Here is a 14,541-nt window from a genome sequence, read left to right on the forward strand (position 1 = left end):
TCTTGCAACCATTATAAAAATAGGCATATTTTTTCTTGAAGAGTAAAGTCATCAAGATGGATTCACATATTTATGAATGACAGCACTCACACGATCAACATGATAGAAGGGACACATTTTGACCCAAGGCAGCAATAATAATCTACATGAACATAGAAACACTTAATAGTGAAGTTCCACCGAAGGAAGCTATACAAGTGTTCAAAACTAGACTGGAATCTGTAGCTCCTCATCTACCAGATCCAATAGGTATGTCTGTTAGTATTTCATGTGGCAGGGTTTGGGTCACCACCCTGTCAAAAGGGATTGGAGACACTGAGGGTGTCGTCCTAAGGCTCACTAAGACCAAAGCCAGAACCAGCACTGCCCCAGATATGGGAAATTAGGGTTAAGGGATCCTGGGTCTCCTCAAAATCTTGCCCATGTGCCACTAATGTTGTCAATGGTGCCACTCTTTGTCTCTCAATTCCTCCTCTTACAGTTGATGGCCATGGTTCTTTCTTTTCTCTTCAGAAACATTCCCAGAATACCCTTGGAAGCAGCCACAACATCCGACCTGGAATCCACTGAAAGCAGCAATACAAGTGCCAATGCGATCCAGAAGCCTTCACCACATCCCAGCAGTGACCAGTACCAGAGAGAAGCACAGACCACACCACAAAAGAAGGAAAACGAATCTCCAGACTCACAGCACAACAGAACATCACCCAGAAAACCTACAGAGACTATCAGGAAAACCATGCTGGAAAAGGGGAAGGGCCTTAGAAGTTTTTTTAAAGCCTCTCACCTGGTTTGTATGGAAAAGACAGACACTGATTTGTTCACAGTGTCACAGTGATGGATTTGGTGGCAGAGCTTAGCAAAGGTGAGGTGTTTGTGAGAGAGAAAGTGGTACAATATGTGTGTAGTGTAATGCGTTGTAGGAAGTGAGCAGGGGGTGTATTGAAGGTGTGTGAGAGAGATAGTGTGGGAGATAATAGTAGTGGGGTGGTAGAAGTTAGAGTGAGAGTGTGTGTTATGAGAGAGTGAGGCTAGTAGAGAGGGGTATAGAGGTGTACGGTTGGGGTGTCTGAAGAAGGGTGTAGGAGAGAAGTGAGGAGGGGTTGAGAATAGTGAGAATAAGAGTAATGGGCATCCCTGAGATTGAGGAAGAAGAGTACTGGTAAGGTGGAGTGGGAGAAAAGTAGTCTTGAGGAGGGAGTAGTCATGAGAAGGAACAAGTAATAGTGCAAAGAAGGGAGGTGTGCGGAGCGAGTGGTAGTAGACGGAAGGATGGAGGCATACCAGCAAAGGTTGGAGGTAATAATGGTACCACAATTTGCGGTACCGTTATTACCGCCTTCCCCATTCCCATTGAGCCCTATGGGGGCTAAAATGGGAATGGGGAAGAGCCATGGTGAATGGGGAATTACCGCCCCCGCCAACCTTGGAATGGGGCGGTAATTGCTCCATTCACCATGGCGGAATCGGTAAAGGAATCTGAAAAGGTTTTGGAGGCAACCATGGCGCTAATAGCGCCATGGTTACCTCTAGGGTCATAATGAGGCCCAATGTTTCATCCTGCGATCTCTTATTAGTCAGAAAATATCTAATGCTTGCATCTCTCATTGGTCAGAACATATCTAATGCTGGGATTGGTTGACAGCCTCTGGGAAATCTCAACCATTACATATCTTCCAAAAGAAATGTTGCACAAGCTCCAGAAACGGCAGATTCCGAGGTAAATAAATCAAACAACATACAATTCTCATGGAAAACAAGAATTTCGAAACATTTTCGCTTACGGTTCACTTTTTGTTCATTAAACACATGTTCTTGCATATTTCTGTGACTAAGACGTTTTGCAAGTCTTACGAACGAGCTCGGTGCTCTCCTGCAATCTTGGCCCCGCTGCTTAAAATGTAATAATTCTGAGTTCAAAGCATTTAATAAAAGGCTCTGAGCCAGCAGCGCTGCTGCTGCAGCACAACATCATCCGATCAGGTAAGGGTATGCATGGGGCATCATGATGAGATTAGCGGGACCCGTGAGCAGACCTCATAATGAGGCAGTAGAGGGTTAGTGGGGCCGGCAGCTCTACCGGTGCCGTTAACCCTCTACCACCTGGGTCGGAATGAGGCCCAAAGTCTTAAAGATATTTTAAATCATTGTCGATCGACATAAAAGCAGACACAAGCACACACTATCACTGAAAACAACACCAGTAAAGGGGAAAGTCTATTGGAAGTAGCGCCACGTCATTTACCCAATGTTTGCAATTAATCTGTCCAAACAGTTTTTCCAAATACATCATTCAGTTATGGGAATTCTGTGGTGGAAATGTGGTGGGTATGGTACTGGTATAGGTGGAGGTGGCCGTTCAACTGTCTTCTTTACAACATTTGTCATGGGTAGAACGCATCCCATACCCTCCTAAGCGGCCCACCAGAACTCCACAATACCATTAAACTCCTTACCCCGCCCCACCCCGACCACCAAAAATGTGGTAAAATGGCTCTTGCTCAAAAACGCTGAAACGGACCTAGTGAGACAGGCGGTTACTAATGTGGTGCACGCTGACACACTCACTATCCGCGTTCTGAGTGAGGGCGTGAGGAAAAAAAAACTGTTTTATTTTGTGCTCCTGTTCTTCCTGCACGTTTGAACTTTACACGTTGATGCTTTACAGTTGTATTTTTTTATATATATTTACCTGAACAGTGTGATCTTTGTCCTGCATATTTGAACTGTCTTTATTGCTAGCTGTGCATACAATAATTGGATGTTATGACCTAAAAGGCAGGAAGGCGCTCCCTTTCTTGTAAGCCACAAAGTGTTGCTTCTTTGAATTTTTAACGTTGTTTTGTGCCGTTGCCAATCACACTCATAAGGGTTTCCAGTCAGTAAAGTAACAAGTCCTGGATTTGAGTGAAATGTTCAAAGGCCTTTTGAAGGATGGGAGAAGTCCTGTGCTGCATTCTGTATGTAGACATGTAAGACATTGGCAATGCCAATAGTTTGGGCTTTTGTGTACGCATCGCCAAGGCACTTGCCAGGCACAGTCATAGTGGTATTAACTGCCCATTGATGGTAGCAGGTGCAAAATGGTGTGAGTACCTGGGCATATAGGAGCAGTGCCTGAGAAATGCCACTTGTGTACAAGTCAAAACTGTTGGCTTTGCCAATGTTTGTTTTTAACAGGACTTCAGAGCAGGTCACACAGAATGCCTATAAATTAAGTGGCTCTAAGATGACCTGGTTAACACATTTTTATTACACCAGTAGCAACTCCAATTAAGCCACATGTCTCAGAAGACGGCTTTGAAAAACACACTGGCAGGCACTTCAAGTGCAAAGTTTATTGATACGGCCTGATTAAAGTGAGCACAAAGAGTTCCCATGACAAAGGCGTTGCAAGAGAGAATAGGGGGGCTGAGGAGGCTATAGCCCCAGGTCTTCTTTTTGTTATAGCCCTAGATAGAAGCTCAGGGGGCAGGGCTACAACCAAAATGCTACCTAGCCCGAGTCCTGCCAGTCCCGACATTAGCATAGCCTGCCCCTGGATCTTTTCCAGCCCTATCAACACCCCTGTCCATGAGGTGATTTGGGTAGAGAGGGGCAGGGAATGGCCATAGGCGATTAGCATGGCCGTCGGCAGTCAATGGTTTGCCAAATAACCAAACAATACCTACAGGCTATGTGTTCCCACTCATATAACATTTCTCTCTATCTGTATTCTAATGCAATTGTTATAGCATGTAACAGTCCGCTGGAAGCATGCTCAGTGATCACAACCTTACCCTGACATCCCCAACCTATCCACAACCTCTCCCTAAACCTTATTCTGGTTTCCCTACCCCCACCCCCTTCCTGTTCAACCATTGTCACCCTAACGTCACCCTAACCTCCCTGCAGGGGTTGCGGAGCCCTGTATAAGCATCGACTTGCAGCAGGTAAATGTTTTACAGCAGTTTTCTTTTTTCTGTTTATTGGGTGGGGTAAGGGAAAGGGATTAGAAAGCAACCGCCACAAAGGATTTATTTATTTGTAGTTGGAAAGGGGAAAGTTAAGGGGAAGGAATTAAACACTCTGGATCACAAAGAGCTTCATAAGGGACTGTTAAAAAGAGTTTATTTTCTCTACTTGTTCATTTTTAGATGGTAGAAAAAGGGAAAGGAGTTCACAAAGCATTTTTAAAGAAGGAATCAGACTTGAAGCAACTTAAGAAAACAAGGAAAATACAAGATAAAATCTTACAGTGATTGAAATGTCAAAAACCCACACTAAAAATACATGCTTGCCAACCCTACAGATTTAGGCAGTAGGCTAATTCTTTTTAAGCAGTCCTACCGCCTATAGATTTGTGTGACAGATCCTACTGCTTTTTACAGTGACAGGTAATTTATGTCATTCTAAGGCAGGCTGCAGGACAAAGCATGCCAAACATTAATTAGTCTGTCTATACAGTGGACTGGTAGGTGAATACTTTGATTGGGCTCAGACCAACCCATTGACCTGAGAGCTACGTGACTCTGTCCTGCAGTCTTGCCGGTACAACCCTTAGGTGAACCACGAGTGAAGGCAAGTGGCAGAGCGTAACACCATCACACAGCATCTGCCTATCAGACTGAAGGGGGTATCAGTCTCCATGTCATTCAGTGTTCAACTTGCACTACAGGAATACATATGTATCGCCCGGGCTGCTGCTACAAAGCAGTGGCAAGTGTTGCATACCAGCTCAATTACCTTCTGTGAAGTTAGGTAATTGAATTTGGTGTTAACTTACCATTCAGAATTGTATTTTATAACATTTTTTTATTCCTATTTTTATTTTTGGATTTATAAAGCGCACTACAGCCCGAAGGCATCGAGGCGTTATGAGGGACATGTATGAAGGCTTGATTCAGGGTTACATGAATGCGGCCCAAGAGGTTACTTAATGCAGAATGCTTGGTTACATTTACAGGAAACAACAGTGTATACAGAAGCTTTCAAGAGAACATGAGGAACATTCAAACAAAGAGCCTGGTTTGATAGCTTTCTTGAAAGCTGAGTGAGAGTCAATCTGTCATAGTTCAGGGAGAGGGAGTTCCAGAAAGTAGCAGCCATATTCGGGAAGCTAGTGACACCCGCCCGCGCTCTGCATGTGATGGGTGCTGTTATTGTGTTGGAATACGCAGCTCTAGAGGGTCTAGATGTGGTGTGGGCTAGGTAGGGTGGGGAGCAGCCCGTGAAGGCATTTGTGTGTCAGGGCGAGTGTTTTGAAGACAATCCTTTCCTTGACGGGTAGCCAGTGGACCTTCCTCCTGACATCTTTCCATGTTGTGCTGTTCGATGGGTTGTGTATTTTCGAATGCTTCAATGGTGCCAACAATGTATGGTTTGTGTTTTCCTGTGATGTCATTGTTATGCGAATTATTATTTTTGAAACTTGAATAATCTTACATCTTTTTGGTCACAGAATGTTGGCAGGTATGCAAATACTGTCAGTGGCTGCAGCTCTAGATCTCACCTCCTGCTCTCTCCCTATGTAGACCAGTCCTGTGCCTCCCTTTAATAGCCAGACACAAACCACCCAGAACCTTGAAGTGAGTCTGGCCTTTTATCAGACCACATAACCTCCCCAGAGAACAGGGGAAACTGAATGGATTTTTGACATTCTGTGGGACTTTCGGTGATTCTGAGTGTCCTCCTGATGTATGTGTCACTCGCTGAAACTCTTGCTGGAGTTGGGGCACCATTTAGGGCTGCAGATAGGTCCTGGGAGATATCAGGGATCTTCTAAATGTCAAAGGGGATATTCGGCTCATCCTGAGATATTGGGCTGAGAAGATTTGCCAACCCTTATACATAAGATATCCATCCATCTTGAAGCCTATACATTAGGGGGACGTAGGGGCTAACATAATAGGCGACAATCATCAGGAGGTCGCCAAACCTTTTGCGAAGAAGCAGGTGAGAGTAACATCAATGGTCTCCACAAACAATGTACCCACAGAGAACTATGAGGAGAGTACACAAATGATAATCAATCTTTCAGACAACACTGTTACACAGGAAGAGGACCACGTCTGAATATATAATGTTTGAGAATTTGGTACTAACGGGCATGGTGCAACTGGAAATACCACACCAACAGGTAGATATTAATATTAGTCAAGGAGAACAGGAAGTGTTACACTCTTCAAAGAAATGTCCATCTAGCAATATAAAATAGGGAGCTAAAGGAGGGGCAATAGCTCTAGCTCACCTAGAGTCTCTGGGGAAATGTAAATGGGATGGTTTTCTAAACAAGAAGGAGAGTTCCTTCAAAGGTGACAACCAAGAGTGCTTATTGGTTTTGGCGCTTTGGTGGCGTAAGCCACCTAATCACTAAAACATTGTAATTGAAATGTTAAAAAAAAGGAGATCAGGGATTTAAGGAGCCGTGTATGGCGTTGCCATGGGAACTTCTGGATGCTTGGCGTTAAAATCACCTAAGCACCATTTCGCCCTTCACCTCTCGCTGTTGTCTGGCGACCTGCTGCTGTTATGGAAGCTGCGCAGCTCTGAAGTGGGATCAAAATGCCTGCATTTTAAACTATGCTTTTTTTTCTTCCTATTTGTATGCACCAATAAGTTTTTCCCTTAACCTCCTGTACACTATATTTACGGCCGAGTGGTCTCGTTTTGAGCCAAAGCTGCTGCCATTTGCAGCCCGGCTCTGATGTTGGCATCCCCAGCGTGCACATGAAGTTTATGGAGGTCTGCAATGTGCTCATTTTGTCATGACTGTGCTGCCTTACCTGAGCTGCTTCTCGTGCATATTCCTGGGCCATTTCCCCAGCTGCTATCAAAGTAAGGCTGCCGGCATTACGCATACGCGAATACCCCCTCCACCGCAGACCATCGTTGGGCTTGATTTAGTCTTGCTGGGGTGGGGGGGTAAGGAGGATGTCTCTGGCTGGCAGGCATATAGCGGGATCCTATTTTGAAGCCTGTGTTCTCTCCGTGCTGGTTGTCACAGTGAGTTTTCGAGGCGGTAATTTCCTTCCAATTCCCCAAGCCTTCTCTACACCCACACACCCACCCCACCGTACCGCCACTCTCTCTACCCCCAACCACCCTTTTCTCTACCCCAACCCCCATTATCTCTACTCCCACCCATCCTACCCCCACTCTCTCTACCCTCACCAACCCACCCTACCACCACTCTCTCTACCCCACCCACTCTACCACCACTCTCTCTACCCCCACCCACTCTACCACCACTCTCTCTACCCCCACCCACTCTACCATCACTCTCTCTACAACCACCATTTTCGCTAACCCTACCCACCACTATGAGAAACCTGAAAGTGTCTCAACTGCTGGTCCTCGGAGATCTGTCATCCAGGTGGCCAGGACACGGCCATCGCTATTGGATCCAGTTCCTGGGGGTGGACCAGTGGGGGAGGATCACCTGAATGAGGGGTCTTCAGGGAGTAGAAATGGGACACTGAGGGTTGAGACGCAGTATCCCCTTCCCTGTAATACCTTTTTCCCCATCCAACCCTGTAGGATTTTTAGAAGCACTATCCCCCTTTCTTACACGCACACTTTCTTACGTGGTAACAGACAATGGACTAACACTAGAGGCGTTTACTTGATATGTCCCAACACCCGGGTTAGGCAGAGTCAGGCAATTGACATTAAACACACACCTGACAGTATTTTACCTTCCCCACAGAGATAAAAGGCAGAGCATGAAAGCACACTTCGAGCAAGGCCGAATGATTGATGAGACAGCTACACCAACCCTGCAGTACAAAGAAAGAAGAAAAGAGATGAGACCAGGAAGAATGACAAAGGGGGAATTGCCATTGCTCTTTTCAACTCAGACCCGTGAAGCTTCCAGAAGGGAAAATGTAAGACCGGAAGTTACAGCTGGCGTGCGGAGCAACAGAGGTCAATGGTACACGAGGGTCTCCCGCTTTAATAACGAAGGTGGAGAGGCAAGCTGGCTACTGTGGTACTATCCGTGACTTCAGAGAATAAAGAAGTCAACGGGTTCAGCACAGGCGTTCGTAGGAAGCTGATATCAAACTGAACTGTGTTAAGCCCAAGGTTGCGAGGAGCAACATTTTGAACGCAAGAAGAAAGGACTTTGTGTGTATGTTTGTACTTTCAAGAAAGCCCAGTTACAGTCCAGGTGCAGAGGGGTCTGACGCCACGTGGACGCTCATTCAAAAGGCTCTGACCAGGACCTGTTTGTGAAACTACAACAACCAGAAGGCCCTAGGAAAGGGTGGCGTGAGGCATCAGAGTGGCCCTATAAGGGTCACGTTAAATCCCTTATATACTCAAAAGTCTATGACCCATATGCCAGAGGAAAGCTAGGGGAAGGGAACCCAGCTTCCCGCAAAGATTGTGAACTGTGATAATTGTCAAGTGTGAACTTGACAGAGGAATGCCGAAAGAAAACTACAGAGAAAGAAACCAAGATTTCTGATAAAACTGAGCACTACATGAACTCTATTAGGAATACCTGAACTGTGTTGAAGAAATGCCGTAGTGAACCCGAGGGAGGCCAGCTTCTGTAAGGAGAATCCAAGCCCGAGAGGGAGGTGCCAGGGGTGAAGAGCCATCGCCCAATGAACTTTTGTTTGTTTATCACTTTGAATTAGTAAACCTTCTAAGGCAAGAGACTTTTGCAGGAAAGAGACTTAGCCTCTGAAGAGGTTTTGATATCATGGAACTGAACTGTGAACCTCTTGCTGTTGAGGCCCAGGGGTGTGCTGTGCTGGAGAGTCCCACCTTGTCCCGTGCCTAAACCGTGGGGAAGGTAGACCAAGCCATACCATCCTGACATAATTTTGTGAACACTTCTTTCTTTTCTGGTGAACATTATCCCACACTCTTTTTTTGAAACTAGTAGTAAGGATTGGCAATCGTTTTTTAAATTTTTTTTTATAGGACCTTTTTATTTGACAACTGCCTTATTATTATTTGATGGTCGTTGCTTGCTCCCATCTTAGATTTAGGTTTAGATTAGGCGTTCATGTCACCCATTATAAGGTTCAATAAACACCCTTGAACTGTGATCACTTGTGTCTGCCTTTACTGTTGCCACCATGAGTTCCTTACACCACCCTACCACCACTCTGTTTACCCCCAGCAACCCTACCACCACTCGCTCTATCCACACCCATCCTACCACCACACTCTCTGCCCCCACCCACCCTACCACCACTCTCTCTACCCCCACCAACCAACCCTACCACCACTCTCGCTACCCCCACCCCACTACCACCACTCTCTCTATACCCACCCTACCACCACTCTCTCTGCCCCCACCCACCAACCCTACCACCACTATATCTACCCCCACTATCTCTACCTCTACCCACCCAACCACCACTCTCTCTACCCCACCCACCCTACCACCACTCTCTCTACTCCCACCCACCCTACCATCACTCTATCTACCTCCACCCACCCAACCACCACCCACCCAACCACCATTCACCCTACCCCCGACCACCCTACCACCACTCTCTCCACCCCCATCCACCATACCACCACACTCTCTACCCCATCCACCCTACCACCACTCTCTCTACACCCACCTTCCCTACCTCCACCCGCTCTCTCTACCCCCACCCACCTTCCCCCACCCTAGCCCCAATGTTTCTCTACCCCCACCCTAACCACACTCTCTCTCTACGCCCACCCTACCCCCACTCTCTACCCCATTCTCTCACTTGCTTTATTTCTTACCCTCTCACTCTCAACCTTTCTCACTCATATTTCCTCTTGCTCATCATCAATGGCATCCTCTCTTATCAGTGGCCGAAGTGAGTGGGAACGGTCAGGAGTGGTGTTCCACTACTTTTATTTTTTACTGTTAACAGCTCCACTACTTTTTGTAACCATTTTCACCATTCCAAAACTGTTCTTTGTGAAGTTAAATGACACTTCTCCATTTTACCAGGGATATCAGTTACAGCAAATCTCAAATCTGTTTCAACTCATTTGGATGTGCACCAGCATAACTGCAACCCTTGAAAAATGTGTTGCACGTTGCTATTTTCCTTCCTACTCTATCCCCTGCCAGAGTCACAGTTCACCTACTTTTGTGGTACTGTTCTATCAATGCTCTTAATCATTTCCTCCCTCGCCCTATTCTCCTTCCTTCTCATTTTCTTGCACACCCGTGCCCCCTATCGCATCTTCCTTTAAAACTCTGCACGCTCCTCCTTGCACCCTGGTGCCTATAAATGCATAATGCAAAGAACAACATAAGCACCAAAACTATTGACATTGACAATGCTTGTTTTTTAAACGGTACTTAAGATCCTTAAAATAGTTTTCCTTCTCCAGTGTGGGCCACTGTAGCAGGTATTAATTCACTCTTGCAACCATTATAAAAATAGGCAGATTTTTTCTTGAAGAGTAAAGTCATCAAGATGGATTCACATATTTATGAATGACAGCACTCACACGATCAACATGATAGAAGGGACACATTTTGACCCAAGGCAGCAATAATAATCTACATGAACATAGAAACACTTAATAGTGAAGTTCCACCGAAGGAAGCTATACAAGTGTTCAAAACTAGACTGGAATCTGTAGCTCCTCATCTACCAGATCCAATAGGTATGTCTGTTAGTATTTCATGTGGCAGGGTTTGGGTCACCACCCTGTCAAAAGGGATTGGAGACACTGAGGGTGTCGTCCTAAGGCTCACTAAGACCAAAGCCAGAACCAGCACTGCCCCAGATATGGGAAATTAGGGTTAAGGGATCCTGGGTCTCCTCAAAATCTTGCCCATGTGCCACTAATGTTGTCAATGGTGCCACTCTTTGTCTCTCAATGCCTCCCCTTACAGTTGATGGCCATGGTTCTTTCTTTTCTCTTCAGAAACATTCCCAGAATACCCTTGGAAGCAGCCACAACATCCGACCTGGAATCCACTGAAAGCAGCAATACAAGTGCCAATGCGATCCAGAAGCCTTCACCACATCCCAGCAGTGACCAGTACCAGAGAGAAGCACAGACCACACCACAAAAGAAGGAAAACGAATCTCCAGACTCACAGCACAACAGAACATCACCCAGAAAACCTACAGAGACTATCACGAAAACCATGCTGGAAAAGGGGAAGGGCCTTAGAAGTTTCTTTAAAGCCTCTCACCTGGTTTGTATGGAAAAGACAGACACTGATTTGTTCACAGTGTCAGAGTGATGGATTTGGTGGCAGAGCTTAGCAAAGGTGAGGTGTTTGTGAGAGAGAAAGTGGTACAATATGTGTGTAGTGTAATGCGTTGTAGGAAGTGAGCAGGGGGTGTATTGAAGGTGTGTGAGAGAGATAGTGTGGGAGATAATACTAGTGGGGTGTTAGAAGTTAGAGTGAGAGTGTGTGTTATGAGAGAGTGAGGCTAGTAGAGAGGTGTATAGAGGTGTACGGTTGGGGTGTCTGAAGAAGGGTGTAGGAGAGAAGTGAGGAGGGGTTGAGAATAGTGAGAATAAGAGTAATGGGCATCCCTGAGATTGAGGAAGAAGAGTACTGGTAAGGTGGAGTGGGAGAAAAGTAGTCTTGAGGAGGGAGTAGTCATGAGAAGGAACAAGTAATAGTGCAAAGAAGGGAGGTGTGCGGAGCTAGTGGTAGTAGACGGAAGGATGGAGGCATACCAGCAAAGGTTGGAGACCCACCTTAGACATGTGGTAGTCAAGGTAGGGAAGTGGGGAGAGTAGTAGAAGTAGTGTGAGGAGAGTAGTAGCACAGGAGAGAAAGAGTGATAGAGGTGCAGAAAAGGGCGAGTAGTAGTAGGCAGATGAGAAAGACGTGGGGAGAAGAGAAAGTGGGGAGAAGATGGAGGGGAGTAGGGAGAGTAGAAAGGTGATAGCGGAGCTTGAAGATCAAATATCACACATACACCAACCCTTTACAACTAACCTTCTATACTGTAGAGCCCATTAAGAAGTCCTTCAGGAAGTTAGTCTTCATTTAGGGAGAACACCTTTAGTACATGAAACCTATCAGATAGTAGGGTTACCCGTCTGTAGCACTAAACAGGGGGTTATGGATGCCTGGGCTAGGATGGAATCCCATGGGAGATGAGAGAGTGAGGGAAGCCCTAGTGCCACTTCCCAAAACCCCTTTTCCAGCCAGTGCCTTTATTGATCCAACTGCCCCTCATAATCCTGAAATTTCTGATGATAAAATCACTATAACCTTCACGGTTTGTTCATGATAATAAAACCCTTTAAACTATCTAGGAGGATGAGCGACTTATTAGGGCCATTTGTGATATGTGGTGTCACCATGGGATCCATCAAGCCCCAATACAGAGGCTGCCTATGCTGCGAGTGAATGGAAAATATGCCTGACCCAGAGATTCCTGGGACAACAGACCCAAAACAGAGGTCACGCAGTACTCTATAGGATGTGTAAGGTGGTTTGAGTCCCCAAGACAGTAAACCTACCAACCAAAGGCAAATCCAGAGCAACAGGTTGGGACCTATATGGAGACAAGGAGGTGAGAATCTTGCTGAGGTGAAAAGCACTGGTCAAGACAGATCTCTGCATAGAGGTTTACTCTGATATACGTTGAAGAATAGCCCCAAGGCCCAGAGTGGAGCACAAACACTCACTAGACATTTGGGATGGACTTATCACTCGTGACTATAGAGGGGAAGTGAAGATTGTCCTCTTCAACTTCGGGAACCACACCCATGTAAATAAAATAGGACAACCTATTGTCAAACTCATTTGACAAAAGATCCTGGTCCCAGAGATGGAGGAAGTAATAGATCAAAGAGAAGTAGAGCAGGCTGCAGGGAGAAACTGTGAAATGTGAGGAGTCCCATAAAATCCAGAACTCATTGAATTTATTGGACTCCATCTTGCCTGAGGCCACCAGCAAAAAAGGAGAAAGTAAATCCTAACTCAAGAAACATCCCCTTGACATCCAGAGAGACCAAAGGGGGAACCCCCTTTTTGAGACAGGCATGGGAAATTGTCCTATCAGAAGAAACCTAAAAGTCCAACACCCATTAATGATCTGCTCTGGATTCTGGTGGAGGGCCAGGAAGTCATGAACCGGCAGCATCAAGCAACTATTGGCAAATGGAGAGGAGACATACAAGAAGAAGTGGGCACCCAGAGGTTATGGTCCCAGTCATTCCATACTTGAATGGGGCCAACTTGGAACCAAGGGTATGTACCAGAGAGGAGGGCCGAAACCCAAGAAATCAGAATTGAAGGGCACGCCTCCCCTAACAGCAGACCTGAACAAACTGAAGCAATGTGCTCATCAGGAGATCATCATATAACCATCACCACCACCCCTCAGAAAACCCAGCCATACCACCAACTCTGGCCCGGGAGCGGACAAGAGGAACGCAAGGGAGATGGAGGTTGTGAGTCCAGGCTCTGGGAGGTCTCTGAAAGAGATCTTGCTGGAAGAGATTCTGCTGGAAAGGGCAGCAGAACCATACAAGCCTGAGTCTCTATTCAGTCTGTTAGATGCCAGGAAAGATGTGAAAAGATCAAAAAATCCAATGGGTGGGGGTGGGGTGATCACCCAAACCGAGGATTCATAGAGGAGAGGGGCTTGGGTGAAAGGGTGGAGATATTTGACTCAGTCAGGATCATGACACTGTTAAAGGGGGAAAGAGGCTAACTAAAACTAAAGCCAGAACCAGCCCTGCCCCAGATATGAAAATGAGGTTTAGAAGGTCCCCAGTCTCTGAAAAATCCCCCCACCCTATTCTGATAGTAATCCCTTCAGGTTGAATGAAACACCATGGAAAAGATACATTGATGACATATTCATAATAATAAGATAATCTTCATATGATGTGTACTATGAGTGTGCAACAAGAAGACTTTATGTATCTTACAAGTTTTTGTCTGCACAGTGTGCTAGCTATTAGGCTGCATCGAAACACCATGGATATGAATTCTCTGTTGGATTTTAGGCATGGTATCAAGAGAGACAAAGACTCAAAAATGTTAGTTTGAAAACCTTTTTTTACTAAGGTTCCCGGGTTGGTGTAATGCCTAACTGGCCTTAACACTAAAGGGATAGTTCCCTTAACTAATGTTTCTAATGGCCGTCAAAGTCCAAAATAAAAATCTGCCTTTGTCTTAACCAATGCTTGTGCTCACTCTTTGCCAAAATTGTGTTAGGAAGTCTCTCAAAACAAAATGTAGTGGTTCAACAAAAATAGGAAAACCAAGGTTGGTTTCTGGTGGTCTTCTCACCAGGTGTAGATTGATTAGCTTCAAAATAATAGGTTAAATCTAGAAGGGCTGACAATAGGACCTTCTCCACAGTTCAAAAGTTACTACTCTTTCCATCAAATCTTTTCCATCGAACATTAAGTGCATCGAAACCTATCCAATGAAAAATGTTCCATCAAATTGCCATACAAAAAGTGCAAAGTGTTTATGCATCGAAACCCTTTCATCGAATAGGATTTTGTTATATAAACACTTTACATTATTTGCATGGAAATTTGATGAAACATGCATAACGTTATAACGGTACATAGAGCTGTCCAGTGTTGACATCTATAATTTTAGCATTGGAC

This window comes from Ambystoma mexicanum, chromosome 1q (assembly GCF_040938575.1).
Source record: "Ambystoma mexicanum isolate Mex_15411 chromosome 1q, UKY_AmexF1_1, whole genome shotgun sequence".
NCBI classification, from domain to species: Eukaryota; Metazoa; Chordata; class Amphibia; order Caudata; family Ambystomatidae; genus Ambystoma; species Ambystoma mexicanum.